At 43.7% G+C, this 18,787-nt stretch overlaps 1 protein-coding gene and 1 long non-coding RNA gene across 4 annotated transcripts in view; both read right to left on the reverse strand.

Annotated features, from left to right (window-relative positions):
• The window catches only part of PITPNC1 (phosphatidylinositol transfer protein cytoplasmic 1), a 257,099-nt gene that overhangs the window by 155,250 nt on the left and 83,062 nt on the right, over positions 1-18,787 (reverse strand). The window lies entirely within an intron of this gene.
• Positions 15,985-16,643, reverse strand: LOC116577170. The gene is made up of 2 exons (XR_004280431.1): positions 16,554-16,643; positions 15,985-16,195 (listed from the first exon to the last, which is right to left on the reverse strand). It is a non-coding gene; the product is annotated as an uncharacterized LOC116577170 (long non-coding RNA).

Here is an 18,787-nt window from a genome sequence, read left to right on the forward strand (position 1 = left end):
AAAGGAAATAACTTTCACATAGGCTTGGAAAATAAAACCCAGTGACTTTTTGCTTACAAGCAGCAGAACTAAAACAGAATGAGACAGAAGTCGTCACAATAAAAGGATGATCAAAGATTGAGAGGGCCACAAACGAAAAGAAGTGCCTTTAATTCATGATAATAGAAGCCGTAATTTCTTTTTATGGGTTCATGCAACACTTATAAAAATTAATCATGTCATAAACCAACATAAAAACCTAAATAAATTCCAAGAACAAACTACACAGGATTCACTGTCACACCCTTCTTCGCCTCCAAAATACTCCACCAAAAATATCAGAAGTCTAAATCAAACCCCAACACTTGGAAGTTTAAAAGAACTTTCCAATAAGCTTTTGGTCGTGGTGAAAATGGAAACTACAGTTAAACGAAATTAAAAATTAGGAAATAATGATGGGAGCACTGCATATTAAATCTTAGGTGACAAAGGCAAAGCTGTATTTAGAGATAAGATAAGCAGATGGGAACATGCCTATTATATAACTCGTAGGCTTAAAGCAAACTAAATCCAAATTCAGATGCCATTTAAATATTGTAAGTACATATAAACCTACACACACACACACACACACACACACACGACTCCAAAATATTAATAGTAATCTCTGGGTTACAGAATTTCTATTTTCTTCTGAATTTCCTAAATATCTCAATGAGCCTGTAGCACTTTTATAATTAGAACAAGATTAAACAAAAGCACAACAAAACATAATTTACAGTCATAAGGATAGGAACAAAACAAAACAAAACACCATCTTGCCAAGATGATGAAGGCAATTAAAATTCTCTCCTTTGCTTTGACTTTTAAGCTCTAGCCTGGCGATGGTTCTTATAAGCCTCTTTTTACCATGTTTCAGCACAGTTCTGTCCTCTGGTCTTCCGCCTGGAAGTCAGGGACCATGCACTGGCGGACAACTTTGAACCAATGTCGTCTCTTTCGGGGAAAAATCAAGTATCCAGACATGTGAGCAACCAAGGGTGGCGTGGTGATGGCTCTGTTTTTAAAGTGAACTCGGGGCACCTGGTGGCTCAGTGGGTTAAGCTTCTGCCTTCGGCTCAGGTCATGGTCTCAGGGTCCTGGGATCAAGCCCTCTAGCATAGGGCTCTCTGCTCAGCAGGGAGCCTGCTTCTCCCTCTCTCTCTCTGCCTGCTTGTGATCTCTCTCTCTCTCTCTCTTGTCAAATAAATAAAATAAAATCTTTAAAAAAAAATAAATAAAGTGAACAGCCTCACACAGCGGCATTCACATTCTAGAATCGGTGGGGCAAACACAGAAGGGCTGAGGTGAATTCCCTTTGTGGTTGTGGTTGTGTGTTGTTTTATTTTGTTTTGTGTTTTAAAAACGAATAGGTGGGAGAGAATATAAAAAAATATATATATTTTTTCTCCTTTTCTGTCTCAACTGATTTTTAGCATAGTGTAAGACAATATGTATATCACCGTATTATTGGCCCCATAACACTTAGAAATGTAACGTATTTGACAATAACATATTTGTCAAATGAAATATTTGACAATTTGCCCCCAAGGAGATCATTGTGAACAAAGCTGTATTAGGGTAAAGAAATGGTACCAGATGGTAACTCCTATCCACAGACACAAATGGAGAGAGCCAGAAACAGTAAATAAGGTTAATATAACCAACTCTGTAAATATGTATTCCCTTTTCTTCTCTCAGCTACTTCAAAAGGTTTCAAATTATGTAAAGTAACAATTACAACAATATATTATTTGGTGTGTAACAAACACAGATGTGATATGTTTAACAAAAGGCCCAAAAAGGGAAGGGGGGAAGAGACCTATATAGGACTCAAGTTTCTATATCTCACCAGAATTAAGTTACTATCAATCTGATATACATTCTGATAAGTTATAGTGTATATATTAAGACTAAGAACAACTTCTAAGAAAATAACTTTTAAAAAGTTCTAAAAAGTTCTAAAAATCTTTAAAATGATATAAATACTGCAATAGAAAATATTCCACATAATGCAAAAGAAGGCAGTATATGGAGATCAGAAGAACAAAGAAGACACGAGATACATTTAGAAAGCAAGAAGTAACACAGCAGATGTACATCCAACTATATCAATAATATTGCATGTGAGGGATGCCTGGGTGGCTCAGTTGGTTAAACAGCTGCCTTCGGCTCAGGTCATGATTCCAGGGTCCTGGGATCGAGTCCCACATTGGGCTTCTTGCTCAGCAGGGAGCCTGCTTCTCCCTCTGCCTCTGCCTGCCATTCTGTCTGCCTGTGCTTGCTCTCTCCCCCTCTCTCTCTCTGATAAATAAATAAAAATCTTTAAAAAAAATAATATTACATGTGAGTTGATAAAAACCCAATAAAAAAGCAGAAATGATCAAGTGTGATTGAAAAGGAAGATCCAACTATATGCGGCTTATAAAAGAGTTTGGATTCAAAGTTACAAACAGACTGAAAGTAACGCAAAAAAAAATATACAAATGATAACCATAAGAAAGCTGGAATAGTTGTACAGAAGATCAACATGAAAACAAAAGGCCTGAACAACACTATAAACCAACCAGACCTGACACACCCATAGAACACTCCATAAAACACAACAGAATATGGTCTATTCAGTGCACATGGGACAGTCTCCAGGATGGACCACATCCCAGACCATAAAACAAACTTCAATAAATTTAAAAGGACTGAATTCATACAAAGCACGTTCTCTGACAACACGGAATAAAGTTAAAAATTTGAGAAATTCACAAATATGTAGAAGTTAACTCACTCTTAAACAACTAATGGGTCAAAGAAGAAATCACAAGAGAAATTAGTAAATACTTTTCTTTCTTTCTTTCTTTTTTTTACTTCAAAGTAGGCACCAAAGTAGTGTAGAGGGGCTTGAACTCACAATCCTGAGATCAAGACCTGAGCTGAGATCAAGAGTCAGATGCTTAACCATTTAACCAACTGAGCCACCCAGATGCCCAGTGAGTACTTTTCGATGAACAAAAAGAACAAAAAGACACACCATACCGAAACTTAAGGGATGCAGCTAAAACATTTATAAAGAGAGATGAGTAGCTGTAAATGAATTCAGTGAAAAGGAAGGGAGTTCTCAAATCAAAATAGAGAATAGAAAAACAACAGAAACAACCAATGAAACCAAAAATTGGTGCTTTGGAAAGATCAATGAAATTGACAACCTCTAGTTACAATGACCAAGGACACAAAGAGAGATGATTCCAATTACAAGTATCACTGGCGGGACACCTGGGTGGCTCAGTGGGTTAAGCCTCTGCCTTCAGCTCAGGTCATGATCCCAGGGTCCTGGGATCGAGCCCCGCATCCGGCTCTCTGCTCGGCAGGGAGCCTGCTTCCCCTCCACCCACCACCTACCTTTCTGCCTACTTGTGATCTCTGTCTGTCAAATGAATAAATAAAATCTTTAAATAAAAAATAGCTTAAAAAAATATGTATCATTGGCATGCTTTGTTAAAATACATTTTTCGGGTCTTCTCTGTGCTCACAGGAAGAAATGGGTTCTAGAAAGGTCTTAGCCATCCCCCCATAGCTTTTCAGCAGAAGGTTAAAAAGTTGCTCTTCAACAGTTTTGCACATTTGGCAGCCTGTTCCTGGAATAGCAAGGCAATTACTGCTTCTGTGCCTTTTCAGCAGCTTCATAGGAGCCCTGTTTTGTGCCCACCTAAGAAAACAGGAAGATCCGAGTAGCGTTCTTGTGTTGTGTTTATATAGTGTGGTCGTGTTTTCATTTGCTTCAGACTTCAAAGCAGATACAAAAGAAAATGAAAACAATTTCTATTCAACAGAATGGTTAAGTGCTGTACTCCTTTAGAGAAGAATGCTCCTCAGACTTTAGGAAAGTTGCAGAAAATACCAACGCTGCAAACAAGTTACCCAGAATGTGACTGGGCAACGTGACCCCCTTTTCCCTTCAAGACAGAGCCAACCACCAAGATTCCACTGCCAGTTCTGTGAACCAGAGACCCTGACCTTTTGCTGGACATTAGACCCCTCATATGTAAGAGGAAGAGGTTCGGTAAGTGGTACTATTTCTCCCAATTCCTACCACCCGTCACCCAGGTCTCCCTGTGGGAAGTCCTGGAGCCGGCATTCTTGATACTTCCCTGTCACCTTCCCATGCCCCCGCCCTGGACCCCCACTCCAGCACATTCCGTGGACTGATTTCTCACTAACTATCACCTACACGGACTCTGCTTCATCCCACATTCCTCTGGACCCTGTAGGAGCTCCCAAATAAGTCTGTCTGAAGCGTTCTTGCCCCTTGGTTTCCTTCTTACTGAATCTGTTTTTGCCATGTCCCAAGATAATCCCTTCAACTGCTCTTGGAATAAAGCCCTCCTGTTGGAGGAATAAAGTCCTCCAACAGGACCCTCGATGGATACCCCGAATGGGCACCTCCCCCTCCAGCTCAAGCGAATCCCTCCTCTCCTTCCAAGTTTTGTACCTCAGATACACGGAACTCCCGTCCTCCAAGGAGACTTTGTGCCACGTGACAGATGCCACTACCCATGGCAGCCATCACTGACCCTCAACAATCTATTTTTTTTTAAGATTTTTAAAAATTTATTTGACAGAGATCACAAGTAGGCAGAGAGGCAGGCGGGGGGGTGGGGGTGGGGGTGGAAGCAGGCTCCCTGCAGAGCAGGAGAGCCCGATGTGGGGCTCGATCCCAGGACCCTGAGATCACGACCTGAGCTGAAGGCTGAGTCTTAACCCACTGAGCCACCCAGGTGCCCAACCCTCAACAGTCTAAATGCCACCTAGGAATCCTCTTCACCACAGCCTTCCACGCAGCCCCTATATATAGATCGACCTGACTGACGGTTTTAGGCTTTTCTGCTTCCGTACTTGAGCCAACCTATTCCTTAAATCTTTAATATCCTAAATTTTCCATGCTCCTTAAGTAGCTTGCATTGATACTCTCCAAAACTGCTTTCATACATCTAAACCAATTTTGCATTACAATTGAAATCCATTTCCTGGAAATGACTGTGCTTTACTAAAAACCCAGAGAGCTGCACACAGCCTAGTGAACTTAAAAAAAAAAAAAAAAAAAAAAAAAGTACAAGTAAATCCTAAAACACTGATTGCGACTTTATGAAAGGAGAGAAGAAAAACACTAAGAAATAATTCATAAGCCTATGGTGCCACTATGGAAATAGGATTGTTCCCTTCATCACATAAACTTCCACCTGACTGCTTTGCTGTTAGTCCACAATGTTTTCTCAAGAGTGCTGAATGCTCCCGTGCATCTAATGTGTTTCAATTACAACATTAATGGCTATTGTTTACTGAACAAATTTATTATGTACCAAAGACTGTCTAACAGCTTTTCACACATTAACACATTTAATCTTCACTAATAACTCTAAGAAGCGGGTGCGATTATGATCCCCGCCCCATCGTACAGACGAGGCAGCTGAGGCACAGGCACACAGCAGACAAAAATGGAGACATGTTCAGGCTCACGAAGTTTAGCTCTCCCATACTTTTTCTTATGCGTGAGTTCCAAGAAGGAGACCCATGGAAAAGGCTTCCAATGAAGGGAATAAAACCAAACAGAAAAATATAAGCTCATCAAGAACATGCTGAGCCACTTAAAGGGCAGGGTTGGTACGTGCTGGGGTAGGACAAGAGGACAGTAGCCCTGTGAAGTAAGGAACGTCATGGGACCAAGGGCACGGTAATTGCGCTAGATGATGAGAGATTTTTTGTTGTTGTTCCTATGAAAAGAGAAAGGTGGGGCATCTGGGTGGCTCAGTGGGTTAAGAGTCTGCCTTCGGCTCAGGTCATGATCCCAGGGTCCTGGGATCAAGTCCCGCAACAGACTCTCTGCTCAGTGAGTGGGGAGTCTGCTTCTCCCTTCGCCCACCCCCCTCATGCTCTCACGTGTGCGCGCACTCTCTGTATCTCTCCCAAAAACAAATAAATAAAATCTTTTAAAAAGGGAGAGAGAGAGAGAGATAAGTAGTAACTCCAGGAAAATAAAAACAGAAAAGATGTAATTGATAAGAAAACAGGGAAACACTGTTAAGAGGGTAAACTGATGCTAAGTGGTGTTTGTTTTGTTTTGTTTTGTTTTAACCACAGTTTAAAAACAAGGAGAGACGGAAGGATGTGCCAGACTGAAGGGGTCACGACTGTTAGTGCGGAAATAAGCCAGCACCAACAGGGGGGCAGACTGGGAATGAGAAGGCTCACCTTCTTTAAAGAGAGCCTGTGATCTGGTCAGAAAAAACCCCCCGGGTAGCAGTAAGGAAAACACAGCCCGTTTCCCAAATCTTTCTCCATCACTGGAAGCTAAGTTCCTTGAGGGGGATAGGCCTTGTCTCTGGTATTAGATAAGCCAGCGTTGTCAGAATCAATAAAAATATAGGACACCCAGTTAACTCTGAATTTCAGTTAAACAATGAATGATTTTTTTTTTTTAAGTATAAGTATGTCCCAAATAGTTCATGGGACATATTTATACTAAAAAAATTATTCCTGGGGCGCCTGGGTGGCTCAGTGGGTTAAAGCCTCTGCCTTCGGCTCAGGTCATGATCTCAGGGTCCTGGGATCGAGCCCCGCATCGGGCTCTCTGCTCGGCGGGGAGCCTGCTTCCCCCTCTCTCTGCCTGCCTCTCTGCCTACTTGTGATCTCGATCTCTCTCTCTGACAAATAAATAAATAAAATACTAAAAAAAAAAAATTATTCCTTGTTGCTCATCTGAAACTCAAACTTAACTGGGTATTCTGTATTTCATCTGACAACTCTACAGATACCCAATAAATATGGTGGAAGAGAAGGAAAGAGAAGTAACTGAGAAACAAACAAACAAACAATAGAGCATTCAAAAAATGGAGATAAACCCACCGGACATTCCTTATTGACCTCACAGAGTTATCGTTACTGAGCAACCTTGTCTCCTGCTGGAAGCATGTGCTGTTGAACAGAGTGAAGGGGAGCCGTGGACAGGTCCTGTCATCAGGCACGCAAAGCCAAGGTTCTGCTGCAGGGCGTTCCTCACTACCCACCATTACCACCATCCCCAATCCAACCATCTACCATTCGTCCCCAACCAAAGCCCAGAGAAGGGGAGGTGAGATTGTCACCATTCCATTTAAACAGCTGCATCGGCAAGACACCAGCAAAAAATGTATAGTCCTCACTTGTTTGCCAAATGAAGCTGGGCAAATAATCAAAAACTCAGACTTTTCTGGAAACGATCCCATTCACAGTATCAATCCAAACCATAAAATCCTTGGACTACATTGAACAACAACAACAAAACATCTCCAAGACCTATATGGAAAGAGAAATACAATTTTACTGAAAAACATTAAAAATAAAGAGCTGGAATAGGTGGAAAACCTTGGGAATTATATTCTTATATATGGTCAGATTCTAAATTTACTAACAAGAAAAGAGAGGAGAATATTTTTATAGTCTTAGGATATAGAAGGCACTTCAAAGCAAGACATGAAATCCAGGAGCCAAAAAGAGAAGAAGACTGATAGAATGACTATGAAACAATTTTAAAATTCCTCTCCAGTAAAAGACATATGGGGTGCCTGCATGGCTCAGTCAGTTAAGCGCCGGACTCTTGATTTCGGTTCAGGTCATGATTTTAGGGTTGAAAGGTCTAGCCCTGTGACAACAAGCTTCAAGCTGGATGTGGAACCTGCTTAAGATTCTCTCTCTCCGGGTGCCTGGGTGGCTCAGTTGGTTAGGTGACTGCCTTCAGCTCGGGTCATGATCCCAGCGTCCTGGGATCGAGTCCCACCACATCAGGCTCCCAGCTCCATGGGGACTCTGCTCCTGCCTCTGACCTCCCCTCTCATGCTCTCTCACTCTGTCTTTCTCTCTCTCTCAAATAAATTTTTAAAAATTAAAAAAAAAAATTCTCTCCCTCTCCCTCTGCTCCTCCCCACCTTTACCCCCCCATGATCATTTGTACTCTCTCTGTGTTTCTAAAAACATAAATAAATAAAAACACAAGACACAGTCACATAAGCAGTAACAATAGTCTGGGAGAAAATATTTATAACCGAATACTGAAGATTAACAGTCCTAATATGTAAAGAGTTCCTAAAATCAATCAAAAAGATACAACCTGATTAAAAAAACAGTGAGCAAAAGATATGAGAAGGCAAGTTACCGAAGAGGATATACACATGGATCATTAACATAAGATAAGAAGCTCAACCTCATTAGGCATCAGGGAAATGCAAATTAAATCATCCCTGACATTTTTAACCAACAGATTAGCAAAAATTAAAACGAAATACAAAATGGCAGCACTGGAGAAAATGTGGAGAATCAGGTCCCTGTTCAATGTTGGTAGGACCATGAAGTGGGATGGCTTTGAAAAGGCAAGATGGTCTATCAAAAAGGAAGATACGGGCATTCTGGACCAGCAATCCCACTTTAGGAATCCATCCTAGGAAAATACAGACTCATGCAAGACAACATAAACAAGCAACAAATGAGTTTCTGGAGACAGGTTTATCTTATTTGTAACAGCAAGAATGGAAACTTCCTAAATGTTTATCATTAAGGCAACAGTTACATTTTTGTTCATCTATTTAATGAGCTGATGTTCAAAAGAGTATGATAGATATAAGTGTTACCTGCACAGAGAGACTCCCATTATAAATTAAGTTTTAAAAAAGCAAGCTTATAATAATGTGTCTTGTGTGGGCATTTATGTTTAAAAAAAAAACAACACCCAAGTATGTTTTAATCTTCTATTTGCAAATGTACAGAATAAGATCTGAAACTGTAGTGAGCTCTGCGGAAAAAGGCAGGATAAGATTGTTGAAAATGATCGCCCTTCATCTTCTCTATTCGAAACAGGAATAATTCTCCTAACCTTCTATGGTAACATTAACTCTTTCAAAAACCATGAATAAGTCTGGGCTAAAACCATTCCAGAGGACTGCCAGCATTGAAACTATGCTTTCTAGAACAAATGGCATCTCATCCTCTCTGGAGGGCTCAACCAGAGGGAACAAACCTTAGTGCTTCCTGTGCAGAAGGTAATTCAAATTCAGACCCAATAACCTCACAGTGAATACAGGAGACTGGGACTCAATTCCCCGCTCAGACGGACTCAACCCAACTTGGTTGTTACAGAGAAAAGCAATAACCTTTACAGCAAAGGACTCGAAGAGAGCCTCGGATGCCTTTGGAGCAACTTAAAAAGCTGCACATTTGCTTACGTTGCTGGAAAACCGAAAATATTTTTCATATAATTTACATGGGGGAATTACTGCGTGCAAGTATCTGCAGTTAAGAGGAAGAAATGGAGAAGGAAAATAACAGGGAAGGGGACATGCCTCCCTTGCGGAAGTGTCTGTTAGAGGAGTGGGGGGTTATTTTGAAATTATGGTCCTCCCCCACCTTGCAATTCAAGTTCTGCTTTCTGGCATTTTGTCCTGTAAGGACACCTATTACGCTTGGCATTACTCCAAACGTGCTGGCTATCACTCCCGCAACATTTTCTTCTTGATAGTCAACTCCCGGCAACACCAAAAATTCATTTGCATTTCAGAATTTCCAAAATCCTAAGCATAAGGGATGGAAAGAAAAAAAAAATCAAATAAAAGATGGTCTACTATAAACTGTCCCACAGCCAAAGACATTTATTGCGACGGTACCTTGTAAACACTGTTCTATGTCTTTACTTTCAAACACAAACCTCTCTATTAATGCCACTGCGACAACACAAGAGTTAGCTCAAGTTCCCTCCCTGTGAGCTGCTGGGTATGTGATATCAGTAGCTATGTATGAGCTGGGACTAGCCAGGTATATTGAGGCAACAGCAGACCCCAAGATCCCCAAGGCTCCAAAATGTCAAAGTTTACTTCTTGCTCATTCACATCATCAGGGGTGCTCCAATCCTTCTAGACCTGGGCTGCCAGAGAAGTCGCCATCTAGGACTTTGTGGTCTCACCACACAAAAAGAGAAGAGGGAACTCTGGAGAGGCTCCAACCAGTGAGCGAATGCTGAGTGTGACATTCTGCTGTTCTCCATACAACAACTCAGGGGCCAGAACTTAGTCACACGCATGGCCTCAACCAGCCGCAAGGGACCAGGAGCACTGTTCCCTCCTGTGCCCAGTAAGGGAGGACCACAAATATCTGAAAATTGGCAACAGGCAGGAACAAAGAGCTTTCCAAAACCACTGGACAGGAGACTATAGAAGGGACTGGGACAGAATGGGAAGTTGTCTGAGAGGGAGAAAAACCATGAGAGATGCTTAAATCACAGGAAACAAACTGAGGGTTGCTGGAGGGGAGGGGAATGGGGGGATGGGGTAACTGGGTGATGGGCATTAAGGAAGGCACATGATGTGATGAACGCTGGGTGGTACGCGAAACTGGTAAGTCACTGGATGCTACATCTGAAACTAATGATGTCCTAGAAGTTGGCTAATTAAACTAAAATAGAAATAAATAAATGAAATGGACTGGGTTTTTAAAATGTGATTTTACTGTCAAAATGGATATACTATTCTGGAATTCCCTCTGGCTGGCAATACTCAGGTTAGCAGCCTCCAGGTTAAGAAACCCTTTAGGGGCACCTGGGTGGCTTTGCCTTCAGCTCAGATCATGATCTCAGGGTCTTGGGATTGAGCCCCGCATCGGGCTCTCTGCTCAGCGGGGAGTCTGCTTCCCCCCCTCGCTCTGCCTACTTGTGATCTCTCTCTGTCAAATAAATAAATAAAGTCTAAAAAAAAAAAAAAAAAAAAAAAAGAAAGAAAGAAAGAAAGAAAAAAGAAACCCTTTAACCCCCAGGATTGTCCTTACAAGTTGAAGACTACAGTCCCAATCCATAAACCATTCTACCTTCTGTGAGCATTTCCTGACGCTTAGGAAGGAAAAAATAAACTTTCGATATTTTAATTTTTCACAGACTAATATGACCATTTATGAGGGCCCAATGCATTAATGAATATCAACCTTCACATTTTTCTATGTTACCTCATTATTTTGGGAAAACGAGATGCCAAGCAAGAGAAATGTCTCAAGGGCGTGTATGTACAAGCTGGGGGAGGGAGTAGGAGAGGAGGGAATCTCGAGCAAAGTCCACACTGATCACAGACCAGATGTGGGGCTAGATCCCACGACCTCGAGATCATGAACCGAGCCAAAACCAAGAGTCAGAACCCAACCAACTGAGCCACCCCGGTGCCCCAGCATTCTGGTTTTCTTAAAGCAGAGTTTATGTTGTCTAATATAGAGTTACAAACTGCTAACTTGCATTAAAATTCTTGATTAAGCATGTGATGCACTATTGCCCAATTCACTGGTCAGGACAGCCCTCATTCTAGAGCTGAGTGGATTTTTTCCCCTCATGCTGCAAGAGTTCTGTAGATATAGGTCATCAGATTGTTTTCTCTTTTTTCATCTGTCCTGAGCAGCTCAGGGACAGGAGCAGGTATCTATTTGAGTAGATCACTGGGAGTGAAATGCAAGATCACAGATTTGATTCTGACATTGGCTTGTGCAGACTCTGAGAAAAGAACTCAAGCAATTTATTTGGGAGGTGACGGGAACGGGGAAGTACTATAGAGAAGGAGAAACAGGCAATAAATGGCATATTTCGTGCTGATTACCACTTTGGCCAACTGAACGTAATCTCACTGGCGAAACCTGCAAAATCCATGTAGACACACACCCTTCAGATTCACCCATCCTGGCAGCTGAGGGGGCTGGGGTTATACACCAGCTCTTGTCAGTCATTGGTTGGGGTGCTCCCAGGAAGCACCGGTTCATGGGCAGCAAGGTGAACTACAGGCCAGGAAAATCCTCAAGCGAGGAAAGGCCGGAGATGGAGGTCAGCAGTCAGGACAATGTGTGTCACGGCGGTGAGGACGGAGGAATATAGCCAGGGCTCCGACATTTGCTATCTTAACTCATCTGATAATGGCCACCAGCTCTGAGTCTGACTTCAGCCAGATGCCTTGTTATTGGAGACTAGAAGAATCAGCACTGTAGTAGTAAAACAGCAGAGAACCAAGATACGGTTATTTTTAATATACCTAGGACTAGTAAAACTAACAGCAAACCAAAGAGGAAAGAACAGAATTCACAAAATGACAGTTAGCCATCAAACGCAACATTTACCAGGGCATCTGGGGGGATCAACCACCTCTTGGTTTCAGCTTGGGTCATGATCTCAGGGGCAAAGGATGGGTCCCACCCTGGGCTCTGTGTTCAGTGTGGAGTCTGCTTGAGGTTCTCTCCCTTTGCCCCTACCCGTCCCCCAAAATAAATAAAACCTTACCAAAAAGAAAAAAACAACATTTCCCAAAGTGAAAAAGGGTTCCCAGGCCAAAAAAGCTTGGGAACAGTCCCACTCCACACAATCACATGACCCCACTTTACTGTCATCTCAACTTCAACTTTTATCACTACCGGAAACCACTTACTCTGTATTTCATTTATAGATGTACTTGTCTATCCGCCATTTCATATCATTTGGTGGCTTCCTGGGTTAGAACACACCGACTTGAAGGCTAGAAAGGGGAGTTAAAACTGGGGCTCTTGGGGCGCCTGGGTGGCTCAGTGGGTTAAGCCGCTGCCTTCGGCTCAGGTCATGATCTCAGGGTCCTGGGATCGAGTCCCGCATCAGGATCTCTGCTCAGCAGGGAGCCTGCTTCCTCTTCTCTCTCTGCCTGCCTCTCTGCCTACTTGTGATCTCTCTCTGTCAAATAAATAAATAAAATCTTAAAAAAAAAAAAAAAAAAAAAACTGGGGCTCTTCTAAGACGGCAAACTTATTTCTGAGATTCGAGATTAGAAGATGCAGCAGCTGTGCCGTTCTTCTTTCCAGTGATGGGTTAAGTATATTTAAAATTCATGGGTGGGGTGGGGGGGGGGTGTCTGGGTGGCCCAGTTGGTTAACCGTCTTCAGCTCAGGTCAAGGATCCCAGGGTTCTGGGATCAAGCCCCACATTGGGCTCCCTGCTCAGTGCAGAGCCTCCTTCTCCCTCTCCGGCCCACTCATGCACTCTCACTCTCTGTCTCTCTCTCAAATAAATAAAATCCAAAATAAAATCCAAAAATAAAATAAAATTTCACAGTCAGCAGCCTAGCCTCTCTGACTCCCAGAAAGTGGGGTGCTCGAACACTTGCCCAGTTTTCTACTGGGTTCTTGGGACACAGAGTACTCCTCATTGCGAATACACGGTTCCTTTCTAAAGAGGGGGGCCTTGCTCCTCTTTAAATTAAAGAAAACCCATGCCTAACACTTGGTTCTTATACAATATCCACATTAAAGAATGGTTATTAACTTCAGTATGGGAGTCTCCATTGAACGAAAGAATTCCAAATGTGATTGACTATTTTAAAAACGAATTCAGAAACTGCTTGGCAGTGTCTACCAAAGCCAAACACACAAATAGTCTATGACCCAACAATTCAACTCTTGAGAATACAACCAACAAAAATGTGCACATGTTCATCAAAAAACACGCGGAACAGGATCCCTAACAGCACTGTTTGGAATAGCGCCGAACAGGAAGCGAGTCAAATGGCCCCAAAAGGAGAAGAATAAATAAATTGTGGCATATTCATATCATGGAACACTGGACAGCAAAACAACAACAACAACAACAATACAGAAACAAATACAGTGCTGAACGGAAGAAGCCTGATACGGAAGGCTACATACTATTTGACTCTATTTAATTAAGTTCCAAGAACGTAAAAACTGTGATGTGAGAAGTTGGAGAGTGGTTATCCTGGGGGTGGCGTAAAGGCAGGGATAAGGCATGAGGTCAGTTTCTGGGTAACGTTCTCTTTCTTTTCTTTTTCTTTTTTTTCTTTTTTAAGATTTTATTTATTTATTTGACAGACAGAGATCACAAGTAGGCAGAGGGGCAGGCAGAGAGAGAGGAAGGGAAGCAGGATCCCTGCTGAGCAGAGAGCCAGATGCGGGGCTCGATCCCAGGATCCTGGGATCATGACCTGAGCCAAAGGCAAAGGCTTTAACCCACTGAGCCACCCAGGCGCCCCAACGTTCTGCTTCTTGATCTGGGTTTTTGGTTATTACTTTAGTTTCCATATCAAATGACTACAAACTTGATTGCTTCACACAACAGAAATGTATCCTCTCCCCATTCTGGAAGCCTGAAGTCAGAAATCAAGGTGTCAGCAGGGCCAGCTTCCCCCTGAAAGCTCTAGGGAACAATCTACTTCTTGCCTTTTCCAGCTACTGGGGGCTCCAGCTGTCCCTTGTGGCTGATGCTCCCCCTTCTCTGCCTCGGTCTGCATGTGGCCTTCTCCATGTCTGTGTCTTCTCTTCTGTCTCTTATAAGGAATCTAGCCATTTGATTGAGGGACCACCTGAATCCAGGATGATCTCAGCTTGAGGTCCCTAATGATATGTCCAAGACCTCCTTCCAAATAAGGTCATATTTATAGGTTTCCAGGGACAACGGTTTTGGGGGGGGCCACTATTCAACCCACTATATTACCCAGGTGTGAAACTATAGCCAGCGATGCCCACAGACACTGCCCTAGTTGTAGGTTTCTAACTATAGGGGATTTTTTTAAAGTCAGCTTATTACCCTTTTAGATATACATCTGTTGTTTACCATGAGCCATCTTGCACACATCTAACAAAAAAAAAAAAAAAAAAAAAAGATGCTTCCTGGCATTTATTTCACTGGTCACAACGCCTAAAGAGTTTGATGTTTTCACAATATCCCATCCCCCGCTTCTGATGTTAAAAAATGTACAGAAATCGGGGTGCCTAGGTGGCTCAGTGGGTTAAAGCCTCTGCCTTCGGCTCAGGTCATGATCTCAGGGTCCTGGGATCAAGCCCCGCATCGGACTCTCTGCTCAGCAGGGAGCCTGCTTCCCCCCCCCCCCACCTGCCTCTCTGCCTACTTGTGATCTCTGTCTGTCAAATAAATAAATAAAATCTTTAAAAAAAAAATGTACAGAAACCTCACGGCAACTCACATGCATGTCTTTATTAATTGAGGGTCCCCACCCTCTACTGCCCAAAGTGATGACATCCTTTAACAAATTACAAGGCAGGGACCATCCAAGAGTCTGGGCTCTGCCCCGTGTCAGCTCGGAGAACCAGGCTGTAATTTTAGACAGATGTTAGCAAACTTGGGGATTCCTGGTGTGTGGACTTGTGCCTCCAACCCCAGATGGCAGGGAAAGGAGCCAGTGCTCCTCACCCAGATGACCCAGAAAATGTTTCTTAATGAATTGTCCAGCGTGACTCACGCTGGCTCCCACATCTGGTAGATCTGGGTTACATCACTCACGGTCCTCAGTGTCCTGCGGGTTCCTGGGAACATACTGCCCAGAGTCAAGTACACCAGCTGGAGCCACCGGCTGCATTCACACGCCTCCCTGCGTCATCCTGATGGCCATAGGGGGCAGTTCCAGAGACGGAGCCAGCCCCCCCCCCCCCCCCCCCCCCCGCCGCAAGAAGCCTTCTGCTCCTACTTTCCCGTGGGCCTAAGAAGTCACCGTGAAGGTAAAATCCCATGCCCAGAGGTGTCCAGGGGAGAACTGTATTCTCTGTTTTTTTATCCTAATAGTTCCTGACACCGTAACTCGACCGCATTAAGCCGTGTTCATCCGGAGAGGAGAGGAAAACACATGCAAAATCCTGAGCCCTTCATATCCCCCGAACGGGCTCAGAGCGGGGGCGAGAAACAGATTTGACTTTCTCGAGTATAAACTTCGAAAGAATTCCCACGAAGAAACCGGATTTCAAAAGCTCGTGGCCAACAGGAGGATGGGGGCAAGGAGGTGACCATGTTCGTGGAGACGGGGGTCTCCGGCACTCTCTTCCATGGGGCCAGCATCCCACATTCCTGTTTTCTTCTTAGCTGTATATCCTGCAAGATCTTTATTCTGTGTCCTTTTATCTATGGATCAGAACTGCCCCGAAGGCTGCTTCTAGGGCACCATGCTCCTCCTCATTATTACTGGAACAAGACACAGTCCTCATTCATGGAACCACCAACATCAGCCCCACCTGCTCATGCAGAGTATGTTAGAGTTGGAGGGGACTTTTTTCTTTTAAATCATTGATTTCATCCTTTAACAGGTTTGCTGATCCATACTCTAATTTTTGAAGGCAGGATTAGAACACACACACACACACACACACACACACGCTGTGATCCGGACAAAGTGAAATCATACACACACACACACACACACACACACACACACACACACACACACGCTGTGATCCGGACACACACACACACACACACACACAGAACACGAACACACACACACACACACACACACACACACACACGCTGTGATCCGGACACACACACACACACACACACACACGCTGTGATCCGGACACACACACACACACACACACACACACACACACGCTGTGATCCGGACACACACACACACACACACACACAGAACACGAACACACACACACACACACACACACACACGCTGTGATCCGGACACACACACACACGCACGCACGCACGCACACACACACACACACACACACACGCTGGGATCCGGACAAAGTGAAATCATTCATCATCCCTGGTCAGATAATGACATACACAAGAGCAGGATCCAGGTCTCCTCATTCTTGGTTTTATTTATTTATTTTTTTTTTTTTTAAAGATTTTATTTATTAATTTGACAGAGAGAAATCACAAGTAGACGGAGAGGCAGCCAGAGAGAGAGAGAGAAGCAGGCTCTCTGCGGAGCAGAGAGCCCGACGCGGGACTCGATCCCAAGACTCTGAGATCATGACCTGAGCCGAAGGCAGCGGCTCAACCCACTGAGCCACCCAGGCGCCCTCATTCTTGGTTTTAAAATGACATCAGGCAGCCTCATTAATTTAAAAAAAGCAAAAATAGTCCATTACATGTCTTTAAAGTTTGGGCCAAGATTTACAAATCTGAGTATGTCCTAAAGAAATAACCAAAAAAGAAGATATCAGGGTGCCTGGGTGGCTCAGTGGGTTAGGCCGCTGCCTTCGGCTCGGGTCATGATCTCGGGGTCCTGGGATCGAGTCCCACATCGGGCTCTCTGCTCAGCAGGGAGCCTGCTTCCTCCTCTCTCTCTCTCTGCCTGCCTCTCTGCCTACTTGTGATCTCTCTCTGTCAAATAAATAAATAAAATCTTTGAAAAAAAAAAAAAAAGAATGTATCAAGGGGTGGGGGGTGGGGGGAGCACATTCATTTCTGTTCAATCATTTCCCTGAGTGCACAGGAGCCTTGCCTGCAGGTTTTCCAAAATCCCCATGGCCAGGCCAGGCCTCAAACCAATGGAATCAGAATCTCTGGAAGGGGGCGGCGGGGGTGTGTGTGGGGGGGTGTAGCTGTCAGTAACAGCTCGGGGACTCCAAAGGGCGGCAAACGTGCAACTCCACAGACTTACTGGCATTCAGGCCAAAACAGATGTGCAGACATCAAAACTATAGTTTTTGGAAGAACAGACAAATAAAAGGAGGCGGGAGGAATTATTTGCAATTCACATTGTCAATCATTTACTTGTTAATGTCACGGTGCTTTAGCGCGGTAATCAGATACTGGATCAAACCGAGAAGGTCGACACTGGCGATCTCAGCCTAGGACAAGGCCAGCTTTCCCAAACAAGCCTCTGACCACCTAGGCACGTGGGCTCCAGTTAAGGAAAGCAGGAAACAGAGCAAGCGGTCAAGTCCTGTCCTCTTCGGGTAGTTACACAGCGTCACTATCTTTCCTTCCTCCCTTCCTCCTTTTTTTCTTTCTTTCTCTCTCTCTCTCTCTCTCTCTCTTTCTTTCTTTCTTTCAAGGAGTCCATTATATACGATTCAGCAATTTCACTTCTGGGTGCATATCCAAGTGTGGAAAGCAGGGACTCAGATATCTGTACCAGCCCATGTTTACAGCAACATTATTCACAATAATCAAAAGGTGGAAGCAATCCATCCACTCATCAACTGGCGAATGGATCAACAAAATACTGTTTATCCATATAATGGAATATTATTTGGCCTGGAAAAGGAAAGGTGTCACAGGCTGCAGCATGGATAAATCTTGAAGACATGATGCTAAATGCAATACGCCAGTCACAAAGGACCATTACTGTAGGATCCCGCTTATGTAAGATAGTTAGAATGTCAAATGCTTGGAGACAGAAAGTAGCGTGGTGGTTGCTGGAGTCTGGGAAGAGGGAGAGTGAGAAGTTAATGTTTAATGGGTACAGAATTCTAGTTTGGAAGGGCGCCTGGGTGGCTCAGTCAGTTAAGTTCCTGACTCTTAATTTCAGCTCAGGTCATGATCTCAGGGTTGTGAGACTGAGCCCCACATTGGGCTCCATGCTGGGCATGGAGCCTGCTTAAGATTCTCTCTCTCCCCTCCTACACTGTTGGTGGGAATGCAAGCTGGTGCAGCCACTCCGGAAAAGAGCATGGAGGGTCCTCATAGAGTTGAAAATAAAGCTTCCCTACAACCCAGCAATTGCACTACTGGGTATTTACCCCAAAGATACAAATGTAGTGATATGAAGGGGCACGCGCACCCCAATGTTTATAGAAGCAATGTCCACAACAGCCAAACTATGGAAAGAGCCCAGATCTATCAGCAGATGAATGGATAAAGATGTCACTCACACTCACACACACACACACACACACACACACACACACACACACACACACCATGGAATATTATGCAGCCATCAAAAATGAAATCTTGCCATATGCAATGACGTGGATAGAATGAGAGGGTATTATG

This window comes from Mustela erminea, chromosome 18 (assembly GCF_009829155.1).
Source record: "Mustela erminea isolate mMusErm1 chromosome 18, mMusErm1.Pri, whole genome shotgun sequence".
Lineage (NCBI taxonomy): Eukaryota > Metazoa > Chordata > Mammalia > Carnivora > Mustelidae > Mustela > Mustela erminea.